The sequence below is a fragment of the Triticum aestivum genome, chromosome 2B (assembly GCF_018294505.1).
Source record: "Triticum aestivum cultivar Chinese Spring chromosome 2B, IWGSC CS RefSeq v2.1, whole genome shotgun sequence".
In the NCBI taxonomy this organism is placed as follows: Eukaryota; Viridiplantae; Streptophyta; class Magnoliopsida; order Poales; family Poaceae; genus Triticum; species Triticum aestivum.
In genome coordinates, this window is record NC_057798.1 from 661654719 (window position 1) to 661666182 (window position 11464).

Sequence of the window (11464 nt, forward strand, 5' to 3'; positions counted from 1 at the left end):
TGTCCTCAAGCAATTCAGTTGACAAACCTGAAAGTGATAAAGAAAAACTTTTACAAACTCTGTTTGCTCTTGTTGTTGTAAATATGTAAAACCAACATTCAAGTTTTAGCAAGATTATGAACTAACCATATTCACAATAACACTTAGGTTCTCATGTTTACTCATATCAATGGCATAATCAACTAGAGAGCCATAATAATAAAACTCGGATGACAACACTTTCTCAAAATAATCATAACATGATATAACAAAATGGTATCTTGCTAGCCCTTTCTGAGACTGCAAAACATAAATGCAGAGCACCTTTAAAGATCAAGGACTGACTAAACATTGTAATTCATGGTAAAAGAGATCCAGTCAAGTCATACCCAATATAAACCAATAGTAATGAATGCAAATGACAGTGTGCTCTCCTAGCGGGTGCTTTTAATAAGAGGGTGATGACTCAACATAAAAGTAAATAGATAGGCCCTTCGCAGAGGGAAGCATGGATTTGTAGAGGTGCCACAGCTCGATTTTAAAATAGAGATGAATAACATTTTGAGCGGCATACTTTCGCTGTCAACATAACAACTATGAGATGGATGTATCTTCCATACTACATGCATTATAGGCAGTTCCCAAACAGAATGGTAAAGGTTTATACTCCCCCACCACCAACAAGCATCAATCCATGGCTTGCCCGAAACAACGGGTGCCTCCAACTAGCAACAATCCTGGGGGAGTTTTGTTTAATTATTTTGGTTTGATTTGATCATGGGACTGGGCATCCCAGAGACCAGCCATTTTCTCGTGAATGAGGAGCGGCGTCCACTCCCCTTGAGTATAGCCCACCTAGCATGGAAGATACAAACAGCCCTAGTTGATACATGAGCTGCTCGAGCATACAAAACATAATTTCATTTGAAGGTTTGGAGTTTGGCGCATACAAATTTACTTGGAACGGAAGGTAGATACCGCATATAGGAAGGTATGGTGGACTCATATGAAATAACTTTGGGGTTTATGGAGTTTGGATGCACAAGCAGTATTACCGCTTAGTACAGGTGAAGGCTAGAAAGAGACTGGGAAGCGACCAACTGAGAGAGCGACAACAATCATGAACATGCATTAAAATTAAACACCAGGTGCAAGCATGAGTAGGATATAATCCACCATGAACATAAATATCGTGAAGGCTATGTTGATTTTGTTCAACTACATGCGTGAACATGTGCCAAGTCGAGTCACTCAATTCATTCAAAGGAGGATACCATCCCATCATACCACATCATAATCATTCTAATAGCATGTTGGCACGCAAGGTAAACCATTATAACTCATAGCTAATCAAGCATGACACAAGCAACTATAATCTCTAAATGTCATTGCAAATATGTTTACTTCATAATAGCTGACTCAGGAATGATGAACTAATCATATTTACAAAAACAAGAGAGGTCGAGTTCATACCAGCTTTTCTCATCCCAATAAGTCCATCATATATCATCATTATTGCCTTTCACTTGCACGACCGAACAATGTGTATAATAATAAGAGTGCACGTGCATTGGACTAAGCTGGAATCTGCAAGCATTCAACTCAAGAGAGAAGACAAGTAATATAAGCTCTAAGTTAAATAGACAATCATGCATATAAGAGCCACTAAGCATTTTCAATTATGGTCTTCCTCGACCCCCAACAAAGAGAAAAGAAATAAAACTATTTACACGGGAAAGCTCCCAACAAGTAAGAAGAAGAACTAGAAATCTTTTTGGGTTTTCATTTAAATTTCTACTACAAGCATGGAAATTAAACTAACTATTTTTTTGGTTTTTCTTAAAGTTTATCAAACACACAAGAAGAAAGCTAGAGAAAGAAATTTAAAGTAGCATGGATAATATAATGAAAGAGTATGAGCACCGAGGACTAGTGTGTGAACATGAATGTAAAGTCGGTGAGAAATACGTACTCCCCCAAGCTTAGGCTTTTGGCCTAAGTTGGTCTAGTACCAAGGAACGCCTGGCTGATATCCATAAGTAAAACTGGGGTTGTACTAAGATGCAGAGGCGACAGCCTCCTGAGCAGCAGCGTGTTGGCGAGCTGCCTCCATTCCCCTCTCATATTCAGTTGCTTCTTCCCTGGTGACAACATATCTTCCTTTTGCCTAATAATAAAAAAGGTAGGGGACAGGAAGAGTAACAGGGACAGCGCGTTTGTCAAAGATTAGTCGATACTGGAGGAATTGTTCATTCCTCTCAAGAAAATGATGACTAACCATGGCGTTATAATCTAAATAGCGGGAGGCAACTCCCTATCATCTTCATGTGGAGGTATACCAAGATAATTAGCCACATGGGTCGCATAAATCCCTCCAAACAAATATCCAACTAAACCATTATTATGCAACCTACCACTACTAGGGAAAACCTATACACAGAATCTTAGCAGCAGCGCGGCTCAAAAAGGAGCGCTGCTGCTAATTAGTAGTAGCGCGGTGTGGAAACCGCTACTGACAAGTTTTAGCAGTAGCGCGCTCTGTGTAAACCGCGCTGCTACAAATATCGACCGGTGCCCAATCCATTTAGTAGCAGCCGGTACCCGCTAGCGCTACTGCTAATGTAGTAGTAGCGCGCTTTTTCTGAGTCGCTGCTGCTAATTTCAAATTGGCACACTTTTTGTCCCTGTTAGCAGTAGCGCTTCTGCCGAAAGCGCGCTGCTGCTACTTTCTTATCAGCAGCGCGTTTTACGTCCCGCGCTACTGCTAATCCGCACCAACCCACCACCTTTTCCCCACCGTCCCCCCTCCCCCTCCTCTCTTCCCTTTCCCCTACCTCCCACATGCTCCCACTCTCACTCTTCTTCTTCCTCAATACTTCTCCCCCATTACTCTCTCTCTTCTATCTACCTTTCTCTCTCTTCATTACTCCTACCTAACTACACCACCTCCATTAATGCATCTCCTTTCTCTTTTTCCTTCCCCTCCACTAGTTGAAGTTGTCTCCTCCCAAATTAGGTAGCTAGGTAGATGTAGGATTTAGTTAAGTGACCTATTTGCCCCCTAACTAGATCTATCTTTGTCAAGAAGAGCTTTGTGCACTTTTGATCTCCGTACAACAACATCTCCACCGTGTGCTCGATCTCGAGATAGAGGTGATGAAAATTTCATGCTTTTGCAAAATGGAAATATGTTTATGTGTGTGTGATATGTTTGTGGAAATTGTGTGTGTGGCATGAGTTGACGCCAAATTGTGCTTTTGAGTTGCCTATGTTTTGCCGAAATGTCGATTTATTTCCGTTTCGGCGAATTCCGGGCAAACTCTAGATCCATATATGTCCTATTTTTAGGGAAGGTCATGCCGAATTTTTGTATGACTTTGATGCATGCACGCATTTTTATAATCAATTTGTTTATTATTACCGTGCAGAGTTGACGATGGTCAGTGGAACGATGGTTGACAGGTGGTTGCGGTCGGCGGTGCAGGACATGAAAGAAAATAACCGGACAGAGGTTTTATGTCCGTGTCGAAAATGCAAAGGAATAGTTTGGCTCGACCCCTATGACGATGGTCGTGTCGAAGCGCACCTGCTCATGACTGGTTTCATGGATGGCTATACTCGGTGGATAACTGAAGATGAGGATGACGATGTTGAGGATGCCGACGGGGCAGGCAATGATGACACGGGGCAAGACAAAGAGATGATCGATAATGGCGGCGGGGAAGAGGCCGGACATGGCGGCGGAGAAGGGGCCGGACATGGCGGAGGAGAAGGGGCCGGACATGGCGGCGGAGAGAACGACATGGACTCCACGCAGCAGAGTTCGTCGGTACTAAGTTCAATCGTGCGGGACCCTCATGTTCAAGCATTGCTTCGCAAGGAGACGAGTACTGAGAGAGCTGCTTCTAGAGAGGAGGCTAAGCTGGAGCAACTGGTGGTAGACTCGAACACTCCATTGTATGATGGTTGCAATCCTGAGGTGACCTGCTTGAGTTTCACGCTCCAACTCCTGAAGACGAAGGCTAAAAACAAATGGACCGACACTAGCCTCGATGAGCATCTCAAGTACCTAAAGGATGTTCTTCCCGCGGGTAATCTATGTCCTACTAGTGTTGATGAGGCCAAGAAGATCGTGTGCCCTCTTGATCTGCCACACGTTAGATACCATGCATGCATCAACGATTGCATAATTTATCGGAAGGAGCACGCGGAAAAAACAAGCTGTCCGGTGTGCAATGCTTCTCGATACAAGAAGGCCGGGAAGAAATGTCCCCAGAAAGTTGTATGGTACTTACCGATCACTCCCCGTCTCCAGAGGTATTTTGTAGATCCCAAGGAAGCAAAGCTAATGCGCTGGCACGCGGAGAGGAAGAAGCCCGACGATGGAGATGATCCGAAGCTGAGACACGTGAAGGATGGAAGCCAGTGGAGAGCGTTGAACAGCTTCTATCGGTATTTTGAATGTGATGCAAGGAACATCGTGCTCGGCGCGTGTACCGATGGCATGAATCCGTTTGGCAACCAGAACACCAACCATAGCACATGGCCCGTGTTTGTATGGATGTACAACCTCCCCCCTGGTTGTGCATGAAATCGAAGTACATTCACATGAGCATGCTTATTCAAGGGCCGAAACAACCAGGAAATAATATTAATTTGTATCTGGGGCTACTTCAAGAGGAGTTAGACACGTTATGGAAAACACCGGCCAAGACATGGGACGCCAGCAAAGGCGAGTATTTCAACATGAGAGCCGCGCTGATCACGACAGTGCAGGACTATCTCGGTTACGGATATGTGGCAGGCCAGGTGTGCCATGGATATTGCGGATGCACGCGGTGCATGGATGATACGACGTCTCAGCAGCTAACGTCAAGGAAAGATGGCGGGTCTGGGAAAATCGTGTACATGGGGCATCGAAGATGGCTTGAACAGGACGACCCGTGGAGAAACCGTGGAGATCTATTCAATGGTCACGCTGAGCATCGAGGACCTCCACGTAAGCGGAGCGGTGCCGAAATCGATGAGCTGTTGAAAAACTGGAAGGAGTGCCCCGCGCCGGGAAAGACGATGAGAAAGGCGCCGGAGCCGCTGCTGAAGGTATGGAAGACGAGGTCTGTGTTCTGGGACTTGGAGTACTGGCACAAACTCGATACACCTCATTGCCTTGATCAAATGCATATCTGTAAGAATGTCCTTGAGAGCTTGCTCGCAACACTGATGAACATGCCGGATAAGACCAAGGATGGGCCGAAGGCAAGAAAAGACTTGCAAGATTTGAAAATCAGGGAAGATCTGCACATGCCGCCCCGTAAAATGTCAGACGAGACAGAGACGGAGACAGAGGCACGGGAGAAGAAGGGCAAGAAAATAAAGAAAGAGGATTATTGCCCCCCTTCTTGCTTCACCTTAAGTCAGGCTGAGATCAATCAATTCTTTAAGTGCCTTACCGGAGTCAAAGTTAGTTCCGGTTACTGTGGCAAGATAAGCAGATATCTAGACACGGACAAGAAAAGGTTCAGCGGGATGAAGTCTCATGACTGTCATGTGATGATGACGCAGATACTACCTGTTGCCCTTAGAGGGATAATGGACAAGCACGTCCGTGACACGCTTATTGGTCTCTGCAACTTTTTCGACGTCATCTCTCGAAAGTCGATCAGTGTGAAGCAGCTCCGAAGGCTACAGGAAGAGATCGTTGTGATACTGAATGAGCTTGAGATGTACTTCCCGCCCGCGTTCTTTGACGTGATGGTGCATCTGTGTGTCCATATTGTGGATGACATAATAGACCTGGGGCCGTCATTCCTGCACAACATGATGCCGTTTGAGAGGATGAATGGGATCATCAAAGGATTCGTTCGTAACATGTCCCGTCCGGATGGAAGCATCGTCCAGGGCTATTTGACAAAGAGTGCATCTCTTTCTGTGAGAATTTTCTATATGGCGCAGACCAGCCGCCCGGTGTTAGTATTGGTTTGCCCGTTAACAAGCACGATGGGAGGCTCGAAGGAGATGGTCACTGCAACGGTCGCAGGGAACTGCACGTGGCATACTCAGATCGACGCAGCGACTTTGACAGAGCAAACTTGGTAGTGCTACAACACCTAGACGAGGTAGATCCTTTCGTGGCACTGCACAAAGAAATTATCGCAAAGAAGTATCGTGACCGGGGGGTATGCAGGACGAACGCCGAAGTTACTAGAGAGCACAACTCCACTTTCCTGCATTGGTTCAAAGAGCATATTATTGCTAATCCCCTGGAGGAGGGCTCTAAGGACGGATTGCTCATATACGCCTTAGCACATGGCCCCTCGCCCAACCTCGTAACCTATCAGGCATATGATATCAACGGATACACGTTCTACACGGAGGCCAAAGATATGGACAGTGATGATCAGAACTCAGGGGTGACGATGGAATACATGACCGGCAGCGACAACGGCGCAACTGAACGATTTTATGGAAGGGTCGAGGAGATCTGGGAGCTTGACTACTCTGGACTGCACAACACGACGATGTTCCGTGTCAGATGGGCAAAGAATGTCGAAAGAGAAAACCGGATTTTCACTACCATGAGTATACCCGACGCCAAGAGCGCTACCGTGAACGCTATCGCAAAAAACGAGCCATGGGTACACGCTAAGCACGTGACACAATGCTTCTTCATAACCGACCCATGCAATCCCAGTCGTGTTGTCGTGAGGAGAGGCAAAAGGAACATCATTGGAATGGATGGAGTCGCCAACGAGGAAGACTATGATCAGTACGGCAACCCAATGAGGGAAGATGACGATGATGATGAAGTATACGTCAAAAGAAGAATCAATACTACATTACCTAAGAAAAATCGTACTCCATGGAAAAGGCAAAGTCACAATGAGGGGCTCAATTATTCTTCGACGAACAAGAAGGGAAAGAAGCTGACTCAAAAACGAAAACGTCAGCGCTGAGGAACCGTATGTTATCGGTCAAATGATGTAATATATATATATATATATATATATATATATATATGTTCCTATTTTGTATACACACTTAGCCATTATTATGCATGGGTCCAATGATGTAATATATATGTTCCTATTTTGCATACATATTTAACCGTCAAATGATGCAATATATATCGCCCTCCCTTCGTTCACTGCTCTCGGGAAATAAAAGTGGGAGAAAATAAAGGAAAAGAAAAAGGAAAACTAGAAGTAGTAGTAGCGCATTTCGTATAAACCGCTACAGCTACTGAAGGTAGTAGTAGCGCATTTCGTATAAACCGCTACAGCTACTGAAGGTAGTAGCAGCGCGTTTTGTCCAAACGCGCTGCTGCTACGTCCACTTAACCCAAAATTCTCACTATCCCTGCTTCATCCCGCCTTTTCCCCCCAAATCCCCACTCTCTCTTCCCCCGTCGCTCGCCCCCGACCCCGGCGCCGGCGCTCGCCCCCGACCCGGCCCTCGCCCCCGACCCCGACCCCGGCGCTCGCCCCCGACCCGGCCCTCGCCCCCGACCCCGGCGCCGGCGCTCGCCCCCGACCCAGGCGCTCGCCCCCGACCCCGGCGCGCTCGCCCCCGACCCGTCGGCCCTCGCCTCCCTCCTCTGCTTCCTCCCCTCCCAACCTCGGCCGTCGTCGGGCCTGCCTCCTCGCCCCTGCACCCTCTGTAAACCCCCCCTCTCTCTCTGCTAGGGTTCTTCGGTTAATTTACTTAGGTTTTAGTTAGGGCAGTATGTTAATTAGGTTATCTATTTAGTTATGAATTTAGCTAGGTTTCAAAATTAGCTGAATTTATATGCAAATTTGAACTGGACATGTGATATGTGGATATGTCATGTTTGGAAAATGATCCGAGTGGCCTATGTTACGCCGGAATGTTGATTCATTTCCTTTCCGGTGAATTTCAGGCGCTCGATATGTCCATTTTTTAGCAAAGGTCATGCCGAAATTTCCCGTGAATAAAGGCATGATTTGTGCTACATAGTTGGTATATCGAGTGTTGGCACATAGATTTCTTTTTATGTCATTTCTCATTTATTCATACTTTTAGAAATAAATGAGGACACTTAATCATAGGAAACATGTCGAACAACGAAGAAACTGGGCCTTCTGACCAAGATGCAGACGAGATGGATTATGAGGGTGAACAAGAGTACCTCGAGTATTTGACTGCTAAGCAAGGTTTGCCGGTCGGCCTCGATGATGGTACTGACGCCGACATCGACACCGATGGCGCCGGCACCGATGGCGGCGCCGAGACCAGTGGGGAAGGTACCGACGGGGAAGATACCGGCGGGGAAGGTACCGGCCCCGATGCCGCTACCGAAAAGAGGAAGCATAAGAAGCAGAGGATACGAAAACCTAACAAACTAGGGATTGGACGACTTGTGATCACAAAGATGACACTTGGCAAGTTTGAGGCGTTAGAGCCGGAAGAACCTCGCAAGTGCTATGGGAACCAAGTAGGATGCATCCTACAGGAATGCGCGAGCATCAACAACGATGACTTAAGGAGTAAAGAACATTTGACGCAGTTGATCCTAACGAAGTTGCACAAGATATTCAAGTTCCCAGACCGAGATGATAACATAGAACAACCACGGGATGATCCGAAGATGAAAAAGATTAACAGTCATGCCATGGGCATGTTCAGCAATGATTTGGCCTCCTGGAAAGGGAGGGTGAAATGAGATATTGAGGCTGATGAACCCCTGTCCAAGATTCTGGAGGAAAATTCGACACTTATGGAAGAGGAATTCGAAAAGTTCAAGGACACTTGCGCTACCGAGGCAGCCAAGGCTAAGGCTACGAAATTCAAGAGACTTCAGCAAAGGAACACGGGGAAGCATCGGCTCGGAAGCCATGGCTACCTCGGTAAAAGGCCCATATGGGATAAGGAGGACGCGGAACGTGAAGCCGTGGGTCTCCCAGACCCCTTCGTGAAATTCACCAACCCCTTCGAGCGTGACTTCATCAGGGCCCGCTACAAGTGGGACAAGGTGAAAAAGGTTTTTTACACGGACAAGATCATGAGGAAATCGATTAGACTACTGAAGAAGCAACACCAGCTTGCAGCCGAAAGCCCTACTTCTCCGATGAGGCCCAAGTGGGACACCCCTCTCAACCGGGCCTTGAACGAACTTAAGGGACTCCCTTTGGGCCAGCGGCCGCAATATGGTCGTGTGCACGACGCTGGAGACGGCGCCACGTGGAAGGTGTTTTACGACGAGGGCCCGGAGGCCAAGAAGAAGAAAAAGAAGTTTAGTCAGGCGGACATCAACGCGAAGGTGAAGCTTGGGGTCGAGAAAAAAGCAGCTGAGGACGCGAAAAAAGCAGCCGAGGACAAATATGAGTTGCTACAGCAGGCAGTCAATGCAGCTGTAACTGCCTGCAGAAATGATTTTGCTACTAACTTGGTTCCACTTATCATCAACTAGACGAAGGAAAATCCAGACAAGACGGTACATGATTTCCCGTTGCCCAATTTTGTCGGGAGCAACTCCATGAACAACAACACCATCGCACCATCACTTGCTCACACAACCGGGCCTCCTCTCGCAGCCGCTCCCGCTCATAGCAGCCCGTCCTCAGTCTCAGGCGCGCTAGGTGGGCCTTCGTCTTTGGCTGAGCTCGACGCCGTCACGGTAATTACATGTCGCACCAACATATATATATATAATATTCCATTTTTGTTGCCTTTCGGTTGTTTTACGCCACAGACATATGTGTTTGCAGGCAAAAGAAACCCCGTGCACCATACTCTAATTGATCAAAGGCCAGAAGGTGGACGTGGGAAAGGGGATGATAATGGACCCCTCGCAACCCACGTTCCACAACCAGCCGATCCCCGCTGGGCACTTCAGGGTTAGCTTGACCAGTGTGAAATTAGGGCATGAGGATTTGCCTCCTCCAGTATAGCATGTGGGAGTGGATGACGAGACCCCGCCGCGGATTGGAAGCTGCAAGGGTTGGGTGCTGCTATGGCCGAAGAATCTTATTTGTCTGGAGCCGGCCGAGAGCACACCAATAACCACACATCAACAAGCATGTGCAGAGACCACCACCCCGCCTATGCAATTACCAGCTCCTATATTGCCGGGTGAGAGCGGCGAGACGACATGATGAAGGGGGTGCAATAGTACTGGCTGATGTAATTTCTCGTGTAGAACAGAGAATGGATGATGAGAAGGAGGTCGACCCTATGGATTACCTCAATACAAACGCGTATGACTGTGACATAGATATGATGAGTCAACCATATGACGAATCGGGATATCATCTTGCTAATGAGGATATGGATGATATGCCCGGGCAGGGTCGTAGCTGGGATTGCAAAAAGTCTCTCTTCATGAAATCCTGACAGGACACGCCTGAAGATGCCGCCTCAACACAGGCTCAACTAGCCGGGCGCGAGGGTCGTACAGTACTTAGCCCGGGAACACTGGGGCAGGGGTTAAGGAAGGGTCTGGAAGGTGTGCCCAAGAAAAAGGAGAGGAAGAGATCGGGGAAGATAACTGCCTCCAAACAAGCCAGAGCACATAGCAGCCAGACGATGCATTCTGAAGAGCGTGTACCCGTGAAAGGTGCGGTCATGTTCCATCTCACGGGCGAGCCGATGCTACCGCCGAAACCGCTGGAGGCACTATCAGGGGATCTCAGGAGACTGCACGACCATGTGCTGTCGACTGAGAAAAGCCTACTAGCCTCAAAGGATCCAGGATATCCGACATACGCGGCTCGTGTGCCTGAGGGGAAGTGCTACGTCGAGACACGGCCCGCGGAGGTGTTCTTCCTGCGGTTTGACCATATCTTTGAGATGTTTCTAACAAGGCGGCTCGATTTTACAATCGTCCGCCTTTTTGCGCTACATATGAGCTCCGTCATGAAGAGTGAAGAAGTCTCGCAAATCTGTGTGGCGGATCCGTACTACATGCACGAGTCTTTCTTGAGTCTCGGCGACTTTGAGCGTGAAACTGCTAGGGAGTACCTCCAAAACTTCATGGTACAGAATAAGGACCGGGAAATTGTCCTCGTGCCTTATCATCCAAAGTAAGTCAGTTCCGGACAACCCTTTCGTACATTTCAATCATTCCTTCTCTCTCATATGGGGAATAATTTGAGGTGTCTTTTCCCCGCAGCAACGGGCGCGCCGTCCTTATCGTTCTTTACCCGCAAGTCTCCCACGCCGTGTATTTTGACCCTTCCAGAGACTACGAGAAAAAGACTACACCCACATAATGAATATTCTAGATGATGCTCTCCAAGGCTTCAGCTTTAGAGGTGGCCACGTGCAGATCAGGAAACAAAGGAACAAGAAGATGGGTTTCGCGCATAAAACTAACTTCTCCTGCATCCATGTCCCAAAACCAAGCAAGAAGGATGGATTCTACATCGTCCATCTCATGATTCAGTTCAACACGGATCACCAAAAGCTTCGCATGAGAAGCAGAAATGATGATCATATCCACAAGTGGCTAGAATCTCATGGAGAAGCG